The following is a 17500-nucleotide window of genomic DNA, read 5'->3' as shown; positions in this document are numbered from 1 at the left end:
GCCGTGGCGGGAGGGGGCGGCCGCGCGCCGCCGCGAGGGGGCCCGGGGGCCGGGCCTAAGGGCCCGGACGCGAGTCGGCCGCCGGGGCACGACACGGGGTCTCACCGCCAGAGGCCTCCAGCGCAGGGGCGGTCCCGCGGCACCCAGGACGCCGACTGGCCTTCCACGGGCCCCCCCAGGGGCCCCGCTCGCGGGGCTCGCGACCACCACCGCCAAACACCCACGAGCCGCGGCCGGCCCGCGAGAACACTCTCCCGCGCGCACACCGGCCGCCCCGCGGCCCCCACCCCACACACACCTCCGCCGCGCCCGACTTCCCCGCCTCAGGAACCGTGAGCACTCCACCCGGGGACGCCGCCGGCCGAGGCGGCCGGGGGGGGCGACACCCTCACGAGGGCGAGGCCGGCTCGGTCCCAGACGGGGAAGGGGACGTGTGGGGAAGGGGGTCATGGGGTGGGGGCGGGGGAGGGCCGGCGGCGACGGGGAGGGGGCGGCACGCACACACGGCGAGGGCCGCGGGGCAGAGGCGCGGGGCGCTGCCCAGGGAAAGGAAGGGCCGAGGCACGACCGGGCCACCAGGAAAACAAGCGCGGGGTCCCACCGCCACACACACGAGGGCGGTCCCACGACGCCTGAGACGCCGGCCGGCCCCAGCCACCCTGGAGCCTCCCCACGACCCGGCCCCGCCGCCAGGGCCCGCGTGTGACGGTCTCCCCCGCGTGCCACGGAGGGACCCGTCCACCCAAACTCAGCCCCTCCGTCCTCGCCAGATCCGCCTTCATCCAAGTCCGACCGCCGGGGCTCGCGCCCCAGGGAAACGCTCCCGAGCGAGGCGACCCGCACCGCGCCCACACACCGCCGCCGGCTGCGACTCGCGGCGAGGGCAGGCGCGACGGGCTCCTCGTGGCTGCGGGACAGGGGAGTCGGGACGCCCGGGCGTCCCCGCCCCCTTGAGCTCGCCACGGGGGTCACCGCACGCGCACGCACACGCGCACACGCGGCCCCGCGCCGGACGCCGGCCTGGCGGGACCCTCCCCCGACTCAGAGGGGGGAGGCGCGGGCCGCGGTAGGCAAAGAGCGGCGCACGGCCCCACCGCGGGGCCGGCGCAAGCCCTCCCGCGAAGGCGAGGGGCTCTGCCCACGTGCTCTGGCAGTCGCCACCATGGCGACTGCACGCTTGGGAGGGGCAGCGGCTGGGGGGTCCGGTACCCCAAGGCTCCCTCTCGGATCGCTAGAGAAGGCTTTCTCACCGAGGGTGCATCATCCCCCACCCATCGTCTCCCCTTTGGGCCCGCGGAGGCGCTCCACAAGCCGCCCAGTCCACGAATGGGCGGGGTGGGGGGGGTCTGCGGTATGGGTAAGCACACGGCCCACAGGAGCGCTCGCGGCCACAGCCGGGGGCACAACCTCAGCCGCCCCCCGGCCCAACACGATCCCCCCAACAGCACAGCCGTTGGGGGACGACCGCGACGAGGCGGCACCCGGCCCCCCACCGAGGGGGGGAAACAGAGGCACGCCTCCCTTACCGTCTCGACCCCCCCCCCAAGAGAGCCACTCAGGGGACACACCACCGCGGTGGGGACCCGAGGAGCACGCTGGGAAAAGGGAACGACACCACCGCTCGGCCTCGGGCACCTGAGGGACAACCTGGAGCGCTCCAGGGGCACCACCGACGGCCAAGCAAGGCACGCTCACGCGCCAGCAGGGGCGCGCAGCGCAGCGGCGGGACGGCCCCCCCCAACGACGCGGGGAGGACCGCTCGCGAGGCACACGCCAAGGAGGCGAAGCGAGAGTGTCTGCTGCGTCCGAGGACCACGGACCCGCCCGCGCCATGAGGCAGGGGGCGGGAGACCGAGGGTCAGGGCCGGAGACCACCACCCCTGCCTTCCCCCACACCCCTCGACAGGCCGGGAGGGTGTGAAAAGAGAGGCGAGGGGCCCGCGGACAGAACGAGAAGAGCGGTCCCGTTCGCCAGGAACGTCCGTCCCTCGTCTAGCGCGACTTAGGTCCGGCCCAGGAGAGCGCGACATCACCACATCGATCAGTCAATCCAGCGAGCCAGGGGCCAGAAAGCCCCGAAGGGGAGGGGCACGGTGAGGACCATCATCCGAGGAGCCTGCTTCAGCCTCACCGGCAGCCGCAGCCCCAGCCCCCCCCCTACCACCTCCTTTTCTTTCTCTCAGGCAACACTGGCCGACGACCCCGCCAGGAGAACGCCTGACACGTGGCACGGAGCCTGCGGGGTGGGGCCGTCTCAGCCACCACCGGGTGCCTGCGGCGGGGGGTGGGAGTCACACGGGGTGGAAGACCCACGCGCCACCTCGCCCCGCCGCCCTCGGGTGAGCCAGAGACCGGAGGCGGCACCGCGGGCCGGGTCAGCCGGGCGCACACACGAGAGCCGGCGCGCAGGCCCAGGCGGGCGGCTCAAGCGGCAAGGGCCGGTTCGGGTGCCAGGCGGCAGTCCCAAGCCCAGAGCCCTGCATGCGTCCGGAGTCCCCAAGTCCTCAGCGACAGACGCCAAGGAAGACCGTGTCAGCACCTACCTGGTGGCAAAAAAGGCCCATTTCGGGCGAAAAAAATCACGACGCCCGGCAGCGGGGCCCATCCACGAATCGCAGGGGTGGTCCCCGGGACCTCGGTCCCGCCACCTGTCCCCAACACTTCCCCATCCACACCAGTCCCGGAGCTCTCGGGGCCATCTGGTCGACCCGAGGAGCGTGGTGGCAAAGTGGGGGCGGGGCGGGGCGGGGCGGGGCGGGGCGGGAGGGGCGGGAAAACGTGGGAGAGGCAGCGAGCGGGCCGGGGTCGCCCTCCCCAGTTCGCCCGCGCGGGCAGGTACCGGTCCCTCCGAGTCTCCGGGCGAGGACTTGGTTAGAGAAAAAGAAATATCCCACTCGGCCGCCTCCGACGAGCGGGCCCCACGAGGGACCGCGCCCGGGCCCAGGCCGCCCTATCCGGGCCACCCAGTAAGGCTCGGGCCGGTCCCCACCCCCCGGCGGGGACTCGCGGTGGAGGAGGGGGCGGGGCAGGGTGAGAAAAAGTCGCGTCCGCCGACCGGGAACCCACGTGGGCACGCTGAAGGGCCGGGTGCGCCCTCCCCGGCCACCCGCGCGAGCAGGGCCCGGTCCGTCCACGTCCCCGGACCCAGGGGGACTTGAAAACATTTTCCCAGGGAGGCGCCTCCCAGGCGACCGGAGCCCACGAGGGACCGCACCCGTGTTGGCCCTTGCCGGTCTCTCCGGGTCACCCCTCGCGGCCCAGGCCGGTCCCCACCTCTGGAGTCCGACTCGGAAAAACATCGGTCAGAAAGAATCCGACCACCGGGACCCACGCGCGCCCTCCACCGGCCTAAACGCACGGGCCCGGGCCGGTCCCCACCTCCGGAGCGGGGCGCTGTGGGGACCCGGGGAGGGAGGGGGTCGGGGAACGAACACTCCGAAGGGTGAGCCAGGAGAAGGCCCGACCGCCCATCCACAGGCGCTCCGGAGGGCGCGAAAGACCCTCTCCCTTCCCACCGCGGCGGCCCGGCCCAGGTCGGGTCGGATGGCCGGGTCGGTCCCCGCGGCCGGAGGGGCGCGGGCGGATGCTGGTCGACCAAGCCAGGCGGCCCCTCAAACCGGCTCGAGAGCGCGGCGACGGTCCCACCCTCACAGACCTGCACGCCCAATCTCAAGCGACAGCAGGAGGCGCCCACGCCTGGGCGCCACCGGGACAGTCGCCACCAGCGTCGCCTGGCTCCCGGAAATCTGCCTCGGGCCCGGCGGCCGAGTCACAGCCCTCACGAAGGTCGCCGGAGCTCCAGAGACAAGGGACAATATAAAAGCGGCCGCCAGGTGGCTCCTGACAACCGGCTCCAACGTCCCCGGGCCGGATCCCGGTCGCCGGCCGGCCACCGAGGACGCTGCAGCGCCGCCGGGCCGCCCAAACGCCCGAGCTCAGCCCGGGGCGAGGCGGCGGGCGTCTGGCGCGGCCCCGAGGCGTCCGTCTCGGAGCTAGCCCCCGGGTCGGCACGACACGGCGCGACCCCGGCAGCAGACGGGGTGGGGGGGCGGGGGAAGCCGGGAAGATGTCGCCGGGTGGCTGCCTCGGAGGAGACGCGCTCCCCACGCGATTCCTGGGCGGGGGGAAATCCCACGGAGACGCCGGCGGTGCCCGGGGAGGCTGGCACGGGCTGCCCAGAGGGGCACGAGCAAGATCCCCGGCTGCCCGGACGGAGGGAGGGAGGGAGGAAGGGAAGGCGGGGACTGGCAAACCGAAACCAGGCCAGCGCTCAGAGAACAACGCAGGAATGCATCCTTTCTCGAACGGAGGAGGTCTTTCGGAAGCAGACACGCAAAGCCCAGAAGCTAGAAAGGAAAGGAAGGATACACTCTGACCCCCACACAAGTGGAAATAAACATCTATCTGTGCCTAGACGGCGACAAAGTCCAAAGACAACACATGGGTGCGTGGGTGGGGGGGAAATGCACTTGCGGTCACGAGAACATGGATTTCAAAATGGACTGACCACAACCACGGGCGGGGGGGGGGGGGGGGGTGAGGCAGGCGGGGGTTGGGGGAATGCGGGCGGGTGGGGGTGGGGGGGCAGGGGGCGAGGGTGGAGTCCATAGCCATCCACTAAAGAAGCTGAGTTCCGGTACATCTACACAATGCAACACTCTGAGCGCGAGCGGGTGCGTGTGCGTGGGGGTGGGGGTGTGTGTGTGTGGAGTGCGGTAAGTATCGACAACCAACCGTAGTCCCACCAAGACCACACCAAACCATACCAGCAAAGAAGTCAAGCTGTAGAACTACTCTGGCCTTGAAAACAAAGGAAAAAGCACGCACGGATAACATACATACACGTATTACCTATGCTCGTGGCGCACGTATACATGGACCTATAAAGGCCTAGGACAAGCCCAAGCATATCCCGTAAGGGGAGCCTATCCAAAACAGACCGAGGCCTCACACAATTCAGCCTCCAGAAAACAAGCAACCCAGTGAGAAAAGTGGGCAGGAGGCCCGAACAGAACATGTTCATTAATTAGGAGAAAAAAAAAAAAAGAAAGGAAAGAAAACAACTTTTTTTAGTAAAAAAAACAAAGCAAAACGGAAACACAACAACAAAACAAACAAAAATGAAACACAAAACATTTTTTTAGTTAAGAAAAATAAATGGGGAACCAAAGAAGCGCACGCATTTCTCTTGACAAAGATATTCGGACAGGCCCAGGATCTGGAGTTGCGACAGCAAGTTCGTAAAGGCAGAAAAAGTGGCTCCTGATCGAACACGTATTTTTCAAGCTGAGAGAGACCACCACCACCGTGGCATGCTGGAGGACTCAGAGATGTCACCTGGCGGGTGACAGAATGGCTCTCCGACAAAAGACAGCAGTATGGAAAACAGTACGGAAGTCCCTCAAAACACTGCACACAAAACTACCATGCGACCCAGTAACTCCACTAAGTGCCCACGGAGGGGGTGAAGAAGACATGTAACATGTCTATCTGTATCAACACCCACACCTATGTAGCTATAGGTACGGACACACTGTTAGCGCTCTCTGTGTCCGTACGTGTATATCTATGAGGAGAGAGAGAGAGAGAGAGAGAGAGAGAGAGAGAGAGAGAGAGAGGGAGAGAGAGGGAGAGAGAGGGAGAGAGAGGGAGAGAGAGGGAGAGAGAGAGAAACAGAGAGACAAAGAGTGGACAGTCACGTGAGTGCAATAGGTAAGGGAGATTAAGGCAACAAACAAACTCCCAACAGTGGTTTTGTAAGTCAACAATCAAGATTTCGATATCATGATGTCATCAAGCACCAGCACTTCTAAAGGGGCACAACGACACACAGGGCTCACTGGGCAGGGCAGTTCAGGACCCTAAAATGACCCTGAAAGCTGAAGCTCAAAAAAGCAATCTTGTTCACCTCCACGGGGGAAAAATACCGTTGTCCCACGACATTCAAAAATCGTACCAAAAGGGGGGGAAAAATAAAAAATCGTATCAAAACATTTAAAAACTCTCTTACTCACTCACCATTTAAAAGGTAGAGAATATAAAAAGAGCCAAACTACGATTTATTTAGTGGACTGTCATGGAAAGCATCGACATGAAAGCATCTGATTCATTTTGTAAAATCCTAGGAACAGCAGTTTTCAACAGTGCTCGCCTTCTTGGCGTGGTATCTTTTCTACCTCTGGATAAGCAGTCCTATTTTTTGTTTGTTTTTCTGTTTGTTTGTTTGTTGTTCCCCTAACTGAAGATCAGCCTCCAACACGATAACCCTTTGTGCTCTGTGGGTCCAGAACTATCTCTCGAAGTGCTTTTCTGAATGGGAACGTTTTCACCAACGTCATCGCCTGGAGACATCTTCAGCCTGTCCTCCCCCCCCTCCCCCCTCCCCCCTCCTCCTTTTTCTTCTTTGTATTCTTCAGCTCTCCTTGCGCTGGTCTCTCACACGGTGACAGTGTTGTCCTAGGCATGCTCAGGTGTCTCCTAACCCCATCCAAGTGGACTTCCAGTGTCATCATTTTGGGTTTCTTAGCCGCACTTTCGTCGTCCTCGGGCAATTCTTTCTTTTTATTTTCCACGGACGGGGGAGACCGGGGCTGGGGACAACACCACGACACACTGCGTGTGACCCGGAAAACAGACACATACACACCAGGCAATCACCGACAGGCTCTGAAAGAGGATCGGTCACTGGACACGGGGCACGCACGTTTGTTATTTGTGGAGTCATTGCAGACTGAACAGGCAGCAGCAAACTTTGGACTTCACGCAGCTACCGTTCATCAATTGTGGAAACTGACATTCGAAACACGTAGTTAGGCTCTTGGTGCGATTTCACCTAGTCATTGAAATGTGTACACACTGGAACCATGGAAAGTGAGACACCTCTCTCCCTCTCTCTCTCTCTCTCTCTCTCTCTCTCTCTCTCTCTCTCTCTCTCTCTCTCTCTCTCTCTCCCCTCCTTCCCTCCCTCCCTCCCTCCCTCCCTCACCTCATTTCTACCAAAGGTCGCCAAATGAAGACTCGTTTGTTTCCAAACCAAGTTTCCTTTCACTCAATTGGGTGGGAGCTTTCCCTAAGGATTGCATGGGAAGGTGTTATCCTCATTCGTTTTAGCAGTTTTCCTTAGAACTAGAAAATTAGAATTCTGCTGAACGATGAACATGCACCTCGCTTAAGTTTCTGCTAGGAAATCCATGCACCATGTTGATCGAATGAAAAGGAAAAGGATTTTTAGCAAGGTTTTTTTCTCCACTTCAGATGAATTTTACAGGGCGGGGAGGGGGGAGGCGAGGGGGGTCTCTGGTGTTTTTTTTTTAATTTTTAAAAAATTTTTATTCTTGGCTGTGTTGGGTCTTCGTTTCTGTGCAAGGGCCTTCTCCAGTTGCGGCAAGCGGGGGCCACTCTTCATCACGGTACGCGGGCCTCTTCACTATCGCGGCCTCTCTTGTTGCAGAGCACAGGCTCCAGACGCGCAGGCTCAGTAATTGTGGCTCACGGGCCTAGTTGCTCCGCGACATGTGGGATCTTCCCAGACCAGGGCCCGAACCCGTGTCCCCTGCATCAGCAGGCAGATTCTCAACCACTGCGCCACCAGGAAAGCCCAGGGTCTCTGTTTTTAATTTAAGGTCCTCTGAAACGTCAGTATGTGTTCGTGAACATACTCATGTGTACTATATTCCTCCATCCAATCGTCAGTCATCTGGCAGAAGGAGAGCCTCATCACCGGCAAACAACATTCCGACCCTTAATGAGAAAATATTTTTCTGGTGCTTTCGCCAAAAAATGCAAAGCCCCTTATTTAAGCTAATGACATTAAAAAGAAATCCTTAGTACCTAGGAACAGAACAAAGTGAAAGAAACACAATGCACAGACTTGGGGGAAGAAAGAAAGAAAGAGAGAGAGAGAGAGAGAGAGAGAGAGAGAGAGAGAGAGAAGAGAAGAGAAGAAAAGAAAAGAAAGAAAGAAAGAAAGAAAGAAAGAAAGAAAGAAAGAAAGAAAGAAAGAAAGAAAGAAAGAGAAAAGAAAGAAAGAAAGAAAGAGAAAAAGAGAAAGAAAGAAAGAAAGAAAGAAAGAAAGAAAGAAAGAAAGAAAGAAAGAAAGAAAGAAAGAAAGAAAGAAAGAAAAAGAAAGAAAGAAAGAAAGAAAGAGAAAATCTCTCAACCTAAAAGTTTTTGTAACAAACGGACAATCTGTGATTTGGTAAGTAAAATATATTTCTGGAACGTAAAGTTCTTTGAGACAAGAATGGAGAAGAAAACAAGAAAAAGACAATCAGAATTCAGAACCCTTAGAAACCTGAATCGGTCATGAACAGGAACTAGGAAGCCACGGTGAACGGGGTCCGTGACACCAGTGTTTCTGGACCGGCAAATGGATGATTCCATTCCATCATGTCTAGAAGCATACATTTTCACACAGCGTCACTTTTTCAAAATTTCTTTCCCCCAAAGTGATGCCAGAGGTGTGGAGTCATACATCGAAACATCTTTAGTTTTACAGTTAGTTTTAGTTTTACAGTTCCTTCTGTAATAAAGAGACAGAAGTAGGTCCACTGAGACTTGTTGAGCCAAGAACGTTTCCATAGGTTATCTTTGGAAACGATCTAGACGTTCCACGAATTCCCCATCATTCCACTTACGCCAACTCTAAAGTTTCTAAAGTGACCCCAAAGGTCTGGGAGAAACTCTTTTTAAGTAGACATACATACCACAACACATAACCTTTCTTAAGGAGTTCCTCCACCTAGAGCTATCGAAATCACTTGTTCTAAATCCCATGACGATGAGATGACCCGTGAACATCTCCTGAGACTTTAGACGACGTCAGCCATCACCCCCCAAGTTCTTTTTCTTGCTGACGAATTCGGTTCACTCCCGTGAACTTATTGGATTTGGGGTCGACGTAGATAGAAGAAAAGGTTGACCTCGAATGCTGATCACGCTAAAGACCTGCCTAGTTTCATAAAACCCATCCCTTGACCTTGGCTATATCTCGGCTGAAGGGTTCATCCTAGATCACGTGAACTTGCAAAAACCTTCGGGCGGGTCCCTTTCTAGTGGACTGAATTCGGGAGTGCTTCCTTCTAAGCCAGTTCAAGAGAGCTCTTTCACAAGTTAACTGTGGCACTCGGATCCGTACGTAGACACAGGCCAGCTCTAGGAGGGAGCTACAGACATACCCGTTACCGGGCCCTTTCCAGATTCTTGCACAGCAGTACCATAGAAATGAAGATCGCTTCCACAAGACTCTAAGGCTAACAAGGCAAAACGTTTTAATGAAAAGACATAGCTTGTACACAAGGGAGAAGGCGGTGTGCGGGGTGGGGGTGGGGGGTGGGGATGTGGGGGCGGGGGGGGGGGGGGCGAGAGACAGCTCCCCGAGTCGCTTTGATCACGGAAGGGAGAGTCTGTCTCGGGATCACTGATCATTTCCGGAAATCCTCCAAATTCTTGGATCAGCAGCAGCTGGTTCCACGGTGGCTACCTATGGGGAAGAGCAAGCGCTTCCACGAGGCGAAAGAAGCGCAGGAGGATTTTCTGCAAGAAAGCACAGGAACAGATAAGGGTTAAATGTATAGTTGAGCTTCCTGTCTCGTGACAACTAGGTACAGTCGTGGGTGTCAACAGAGGTAACGTTAACCTTTTACTCCCGCGAACCTCTTTTGTGTGTGTGTGGGGGGGGTGTGGGGGGGTGTGGGGGGGGTGTGTGTGTGTGCGTGTGCGTGTGTAAGGTCCGGGTTATTGCTCAACACCCCTCATGTCATATCCCCTTGCGATGAGGTCACCCTGAGTCAGGAGTGTGCGTATCTCCGTGATGCATCTGAAAGGCACGTGTCAAGTCAACCCAAGGGAATAGTCAACTGCACCTCAAACAGTGTCTGAGCTTGCGATAGACACACCTGTCTTTCTCCAGTTTTGTCATCTCGACCGTCACCTTTGGACATTGTGGGGATGGCGCAGGCCGAGCCAGAATATCCACCATGTCTTTAAATATCAGTGAGTCTCAAGGGTGTGTGCGACCTTCACCCAGGAAGAGTGCGCCCTGATGAGCAAATTCCAGGGGACGCTGTCTAGAGCTGTGCTGCTGGAGGACCTCAGTTATCTGGTGTCCATGGGTGAGTCTGTCCACAGCCATTTATCTGATAAAAGATTACCCAGAGGAGCTTTGCGTATTCTGCCCCCCACCACGCCGATGCCTATACACTTACAGAGCATCCACATCTGCCTGAAGGGGATGTGCTTCTTTCTTTCTTTCTTTCTTTTTAATTTTTTTTTTTTTTTTCAGGATCCCACCAGGATGGACAATTTCTGGCCACAATCACACGTCTTCCTTTCTGCTCCATATCTAACACTCAGAACAGTGCAGGACACTCACCTCATGGCACGCCTGCATCCAGTGGATGGATCAACGTGATAGGTAGTTCCTAACCAGCTCCTCTGCTCTTGAAACCGTGGCAGAGTGTGGCACAACAGTCGTCATCATAGCAGACATTTTCCCTTTAAAAGAGAGTTCATGAGGATGGGGGGGTGGGGTTGGGGGGTGGGGTGGGGGGTGGTTGGCCTTCCGAGGGAGCTGATGTTATTGAATATGTTTTTCTGAAAATAATGTTCGATCCACTATGGAACAATGGATTCACCCTCGTTAGAAAAACAAAGGATTTCACAGTCTGTTTCTGGTCTGGGGCCTGAGCATCAGCAGACAGTTCCTGAATACCTGAGCCCAAAGTCAGCGTCCCTCCTGCTCTGGGGAAGGGCTGGGAGTACTTCCCCGTGCTCAGGACGCCCTTCCCCGTGGTGCTGCTCTTTAACGTTCGTTCGCCTCGCTCCTCCTCCTGACGTGAACCTGAAGACCACACGCAGGTTCCAACGCAGGGCTCCAAATCCAGGTCCATGTTTCCCACGAAACAAGTTATCGGCTGCACCAATCAGATGTGCTTTCACAGCTGGAGCAGGAGGAGAGATGAGGAGGATGCAAGAGGATTTCCCAGAGTCCTGAATCCAGGTGGGCTCCAGGCTCATTCGAGTCAGTGTGGAGAGAAGCCTGGCCACTAGGGGAGAAGGGCAGGTAATGCCCACCGCAGACTCCCCTGAGAAAGTAGTTTTCCTGACACATCTTGTAAGACATTACCCAGTGCACTCGTCCTTATAAACACCAGGGAAGTCACACACAGCAGAAACCCTGTGTCTGAGATCAGTGAGGTAGAGCCTTCAGCCAGAAATTACCCTCTTTAAGCCGAGGAAAATCATGTGGGGAGAAACCCTAAGCCTGGAACCACGGTGGAAGAACCTTCAGTTGGCGCTCCAGCCTCAGCACACACAGACAGCTCAGAGTGGGATGCATCCCTGACGCGGTAGGGAAGGCAGCACAAGCTTTACTAGGAGGACAGCAGGCCGTCGTCTTGGGCCAGACCACATAATCACCGCTGTAGAAGAAATCCGATGCAATGCATGGGAGAATCCCATTCGCCATGGAGCCAGCACTTGTAGGACATGAGAGGATTCACACTGAATAAAATAGTCTCAGCATGGTGAAGGAAGGACATTCTTCAGTGGTGCCTTATCCCTTGGTGTCCTCACACCAAGGAGGTGCCAATTCTAACGTCACAATGGCAAATTCCTCACCTAGTTCACATCAAGAAATGAATGCTGGGAATATACTGACTCTATAAAGAATGTGTGAGCCCCACGATTGAGACAAGGTTCAGACGTTTGGAGATTGTCTATTACTACCAATCTACAGCATAAATAGGTAGATGGTGAAGTATTTTGAGAATGCAAAGTTTGGTACCAAGAAAGAAAGCAACCCCACTTCAGTGGATCAGTACTTGGACATACGTAAGCACTACCGAATGGGTGTGTGTCTTTCAAAACCAGGAAAAGTTGCCCTGAGTCAGAATGGGTCAATTTTCCTTTCATACACTCGCTGTCGATCAGTGAGGGACTTTCTATTTTTATGAAGTTGTAAACATAATTACAAACCCTAGGGTCAATCAGGAACTAAGTTTCAATGGTCAGTAAAAAAGTAGAACACAAGTGATGGGGGTTACCTGTTACATTACTGTTCAAATAGGTATGCACGCACATGTCAAGGATGAGTGGCCACAAGAATTAACACAACAAAGTTGAAACCTGTGCATGTGCGTGTGTGCGTGTGTGTGTGTGACTCATAGGTGGATGTTTTCCATAGCCGTGCACTATGGCACTGCAGGATCTGTGGTTGCTGAGTCCCCGGAGGTGGAAGCGCAGATACAGGGCCCTGACTGTGAAGTTATCCATGGATTTTCACAGTGCGTGGGCTCGGCACCCGTAACCCTCCATGTTGGTTGTTCAACGGTCAACTCTAGTTTATAGATCAGAGAGGATAACATCATGTGTTCACTATTAATAACTTTTCCAAATAATCTTTATCTTTTTAAAAGGAAGACATCATTTAATCCATTTCACAAGCTGATATTGGGAACCTACTGCCCCAGCACGTGAATTATCCCTACAGAACACGAGATCCCCGAGAAGGAAGAGCCCTGAGCACTGAGACGCCATGAAGGTAGGCTTTTAGATGATATTCTCTGCTTCTCCAGCTTGAGGTAAAACATGGGATGACTGGGTCTACCTATCCCATTCCGGTTTGTCAATTGGGAGCCCCCATGGCACGTATCACCAGAAGTCGGTCCATGATAACTCCATCTATAGGAATTCTTGGCAGTTTTATGTTCAGGATCATTTCTTTTCCTGCCATCGATTGAAAACTCCTTGGGCCCTGTTAGCAGTTACAGATTCAATGAGTCCAGTACTTCATAGGTTTTGTCACGTATTTAGAAGGGGAATCACCATCAAGTTGCTGAAATGAGGACTAAGTGTCTTTCAGACATGGAGAAGGAAATAAATGGTGCTCTGCGGGGTGTGCGATGACAGGCACCCAGGATTCCTTCACCCAGCCCTCCCTTTGCTCCCTCACCGCTTCCTGGAAAATTGGCGCGCGCGCGCACACGCACACGCACACGCACACGCACACGCACACACACACACACACACACACACAGCTCTGGGGGCGCTATTTGCTGTCCATGATTTCACGTGCCTTTTGGGCACGGCTGGTAGAGATGGACATGAAGCAGCAGGACAGCAAGCTGGCATCTCGGTCGGCCTAGAGAAGTTTCCCAAGTGAAATATCAGAACCAGGGCAGGGGGGCGTAGAGAGAGGCGGGGAGGGGAGGCCCACGTGACCTGGGAGAGAGGTTGGGGGGGGACCGCTGACCGACCTCGGTTCAGGTTCCCCGTCCCCCCCCCCCCGCTGAGAACCTGCCTTCGCTTCCTGCCCTCAGGTGTGTGAGAGGAGCATGTTTCTTTCCAACAAATACCAACACATCAATTCAGTCTGTTTGTGTGTTTGTTCTTGCTTGTTCGTTTTCTGGACGAGGCCAAAGAACCCTTCCAGTGGAGGTGTGTGTACAAAGGAGGATCTGACAGGATGGGAGGGTGCGGGTCAGTCCATGTGCCAAGAAATCCAGAGAATCTGTCGTAGCTGAGACTCGGGCCTTTTGCAGAAATAGGCCAAGAGAGTTCAGATTTGATCATTCACTGCCAAATAGTCATCACAGCAGTTTCCTGGAAGGGATTGTGTTGCAGGAGCCAGCGTGGCCCTCAGCCCTCAGGCCTCAGCCCGGCGGGCGGGCAGGCAGGCAGGCAGGCAGCGGCTATTGTCTGTTGTTCCCGCCCCCACCCCCACCCCCACCCCCGTTCCTTCTCCAGCGCTCCTTCCTAAGTCCCCTGGACTGACCTTTGCCAGGAGCGGGGGAGGGGAGGTCCGGACGATTCATTCGGCAGGGCCTCGTTCAATCGCTCCATTCAAATGCAGAAAGCTCTCCGGTCAAGTCGGAGCGTTTGACTTTGCCTCGAGCTTCTCTTTAATGAATGGCTTTTTCTTTTTTCTTTCCCCAATTTCCCCCACCCTTAGGCTGCCCCCTCCAAACTGCAGGGAGGGAAGGAGGGAGAGAGGAAGGGATGGGAGGAGGATGTGTGAGAAACAGGCTTTTTTTCCAGGCAAAAGGAGTCCCCTCCTTTTCCTAACCCAGGAAACCCCACTACACCATTTGAGAATCATGGACACGCGTGAAAGCAGACGTCTTCACTTGAGATCTTCCTCCGCAGGAGGACAGAAAGGAGGGCCAGTGTGTCCCTCTTGTGCTGGCCGGTTCTTAGGTCACTTGAATTCAAAATAAGCAATAGAGCATGGAGGCACATTTTGGGGCGGCCTACTCTGGAGCCCAACAGTTCCCTCCTCTGAAAGTTCCTTGGAACATATTAAAGCTGAGCTGGTGACTCGTGTGTGTGTGTGTGTGTGTGTGTGTGTGTGTGTGTGTGTGTGTGTGTGTGTGTGTGTGTCTGTCTGTCTGTCTGTCTGTCTGTCTGTCTGTCTGTCTCTGAGTCAAGGAGATTTCTAGATGTCAGGGTCGAAGCAACTTTAGAAGTTTGAAATAACTCTGATGATGTCGTCGGGTGTTTGGTTCAAATTTCAGAGTGGCTCTCACAGAAACAGGAACGAGGACTTTTTCCATAGGAGCCGTTGTGGCCGTTTCTCTAAGGTTTTCGTCAAGTTCTCTAGCTTCCGTTTGCAGGGCTTCAGGCAAAGGGCCGTTTTAGTTCTCAGTGATGCCAAGTCAAAAGGGTGGGAGAAAATGGCAAAACGTTCATGGAGAGAGTCGTAGCCAGATATTGGAGGGAACTCAAAAAACTTCGGGATGCAGTCCAGTTTTCAGGTTAAGAACAACACCCTAAGGGAAGTGAGTAAGACCAGAATTTCATATCCACAAGTGTGTATCCCCGTTTTATGGAAACATAATTTTGGCCTCCAAGTAACATATGCAAATAACTCTATTGCCAGGGAAATAAGAAGCCTCCCTGAGAGTTTCTGAATTAAGGAAAGTAGGGAGAAAAAGATCAGTGATTCTATCCTGCTGACAGAGGTATAAGTTACCAAATGGACGTCCCCCTTTAAAAATAAAAGAAGAAAATTGGGTTTTGTTTGTTTGTTTTTGTTTTTCCTTGTATCTGGAAAACAAAAGATTTAACAATCAGTCCTAATCTCTCCCTCTCTCCCTCTCTCCCTCTCTCTCTCTGTTTTTCTCTCTCTCTCTCTCTCTTTATATATATATATATATATCAAAATACTTTATATAGATATTCTTTTTCAGATTCTTTTCTCTCATACGTTATTACAAAGTAGTGAGTAGAGTTTCCTGTGCTATATAGTAGGAGGTGTTTGTTGATTACCTACTTTATGTACAGTAATGTGTATATGTTCATCTCAACCTCCTAAGTTATCTATCCCCCGCTTCCCCAAGCAGTCCTATTTTACACAAGTAGTCATACACATTGTCATCCTATTCATCAGTTCATTCAACCCCATGTAAGTCATTCTTGTTCTTCTTGGAGTCCAGTTTTTCCATCGGTTCTGCCGACCTTGCCTGATGATTGAGGGTGACTGGACGAGTGACGGTTCCAAAAAGTTTACAAGAGCTTTTGTGAAGGATTGTAGGATTTGCCCAGAGAAGCGGGTGCCTTGATCTGATCACACGGGAGGCTGTGGAAGGTAGACCCCAAGTGGCAAACACATTTTGTTTTTTTAACAGTCTCTGTGCCACGGTGAGGACATCAGGCTTGCAGCGAGGGAAGACTTCAACCCACACGGAAAACATACAAGGATGTTTGGATGACCCCTACTAAGTGGCAGTGGAATGAAATCCAGTGGCTGGGGTTCAGAGGGTCCAGAGAGAGGAGGTTTTCTTTCCATAGAGAAAAATGATTTTTCCCCCCCAGGGTTACAAGCATGACAGGTCAGACGTTGCCGGTAGACTGTAGAAGTCTTCCTGCCAATGTCTATTTACAATTGGAGTCATCTTGGAGGCACCATGGGCGGGTGAAGGAATGCAAGGTGTGGGGGAGGGGGGAGGTTGGCCAGGGAGCAACCGGCTGGGCCAACGTCTCCCGTCTGCCATAGCCCCGACCGGCTGTTGAAAGGACAGAATGGACCTGATCCACGTGTGCCCCGCCACCCCCACCATCTTTCCACAGGCTGTTGTTACTGCCTTGGCGTGAAAGTCGGTTAGAACATCTCCCTGATACTGGGTTCAGCCCCTTTCGTGTGAGCCTCCATTTTGACGATAACAGACAACACTTTATGCCAGGGCAGAGAAGACTTCCAGGAAGAAAGATCCCATCATTTCTGGAACAGTTAGAACACATCGGTGTACAGACACAAGCCAAAGAAGACTTCACGTTGTTCCTTCCTCTTTGACAACACTTTCCCGTGTCATCGAACCTCTCCAAGAAACTTACTCAGTTTCATCTCTCTCATTTCTCAGGAGAGAGAACACATTTTTGAGCTATTTTGAGGGCCCTCTCCTCCTGGATCCTATCTCAAAGTGCGTTCGAAGTCCAAAGGACTTCATCTGTCCTTCAATTTTTGAGCAAATGTGTCCAAAATATCCAAAAGATTGTAAAGCACTTAATCTGATAGGTCACTGTGAAACAGTGCTTCGTTAGCCATGTCACCAACATCCCAAGGAAAGACTTGCTAGGCAGAGAGAGAAGCTTCTTCTTCAGTTCTGAGCCAAACCTGGTTCTTTGAATATCGAGAGGACTAAGTTGATGTGAGTCCTCCAAGACCTGATAAAGGCAACCTAGAAAATAAGTGATGACTTTTGACAAAGACATAAGCCTTTCTTCCTTTCTTTCTTTCTTTCTTTCTTTCTTTCTTTCTTTCTTTCTTTCTTTCTTTCTTTCTTTTTCTTTTCTTTCTTTCTCTCTCTCTCTTTCTTTCTCTCTCTCTCTCTCTTTCTCTCTCTCTCTCTCTCTCTCTCTCTCTCTTTCTTTCTTTCTCTCTCTCCTTAAAGATAAAGGAAAAAACCTTTCCTAATCTAATCTAATCTCTCATGATGGGCAGAGCAGACCGATAGAAGAAAAACCCAAACCCTAAACCCAAACCTGGTCCTTTTAACAGAGAGAGACAACTAAATTCTAATTTTGCACTGGTTTCATGTTGATACAAAAACTCATTTCTGTCTTTGAATCCACCCTCATCTTATCCAGTCCTGACCACGGATCCAATTCCTTTCCAAAGACACTTTTCTTCACACACCTTTTCCAACTGTCTGTGCCCATTTTTAGCTTGTCCCTTGTTTTCTTTCTTTTCCATTGATAAATGACTACCTTTAGGACAAAAATCTCTTTCTCCTTCCCCCAAACCTTATCTCCATACACCTTCTACTTTGCCTCCCCCCTCCCCCCCCAAAAAAAGTCCTCTTCCTACCGTGACGATGGCAACATCAGGTAGCTTGGACCACACACGTTCCTTCTTTAGAATGCCTCGTCCTTGGACACTGTCTTTTTTTTTTTTTTTTCCTCTTCAGTGAAAGTAAGGAAGCCAACCACAGTGAACAGTGTGAACATGGAATACTTTGTAGAAGTCTAGGCTCCTACCTAGTACAGTCTTTCCCTAAAGCAC

Source organism: Eschrichtius robustus, unplaced genomic scaffold, assembly GCF_028021215.1.
Source record: "Eschrichtius robustus isolate mEscRob2 unplaced genomic scaffold, mEscRob2.pri scaffold_451, whole genome shotgun sequence".
Taxonomy (NCBI): domain Eukaryota; kingdom Metazoa; phylum Chordata; class Mammalia; order Artiodactyla; family Eschrichtiidae; genus Eschrichtius; species Eschrichtius robustus.
Note: the sequence above shows the minus strand (reverse complement) of the source record.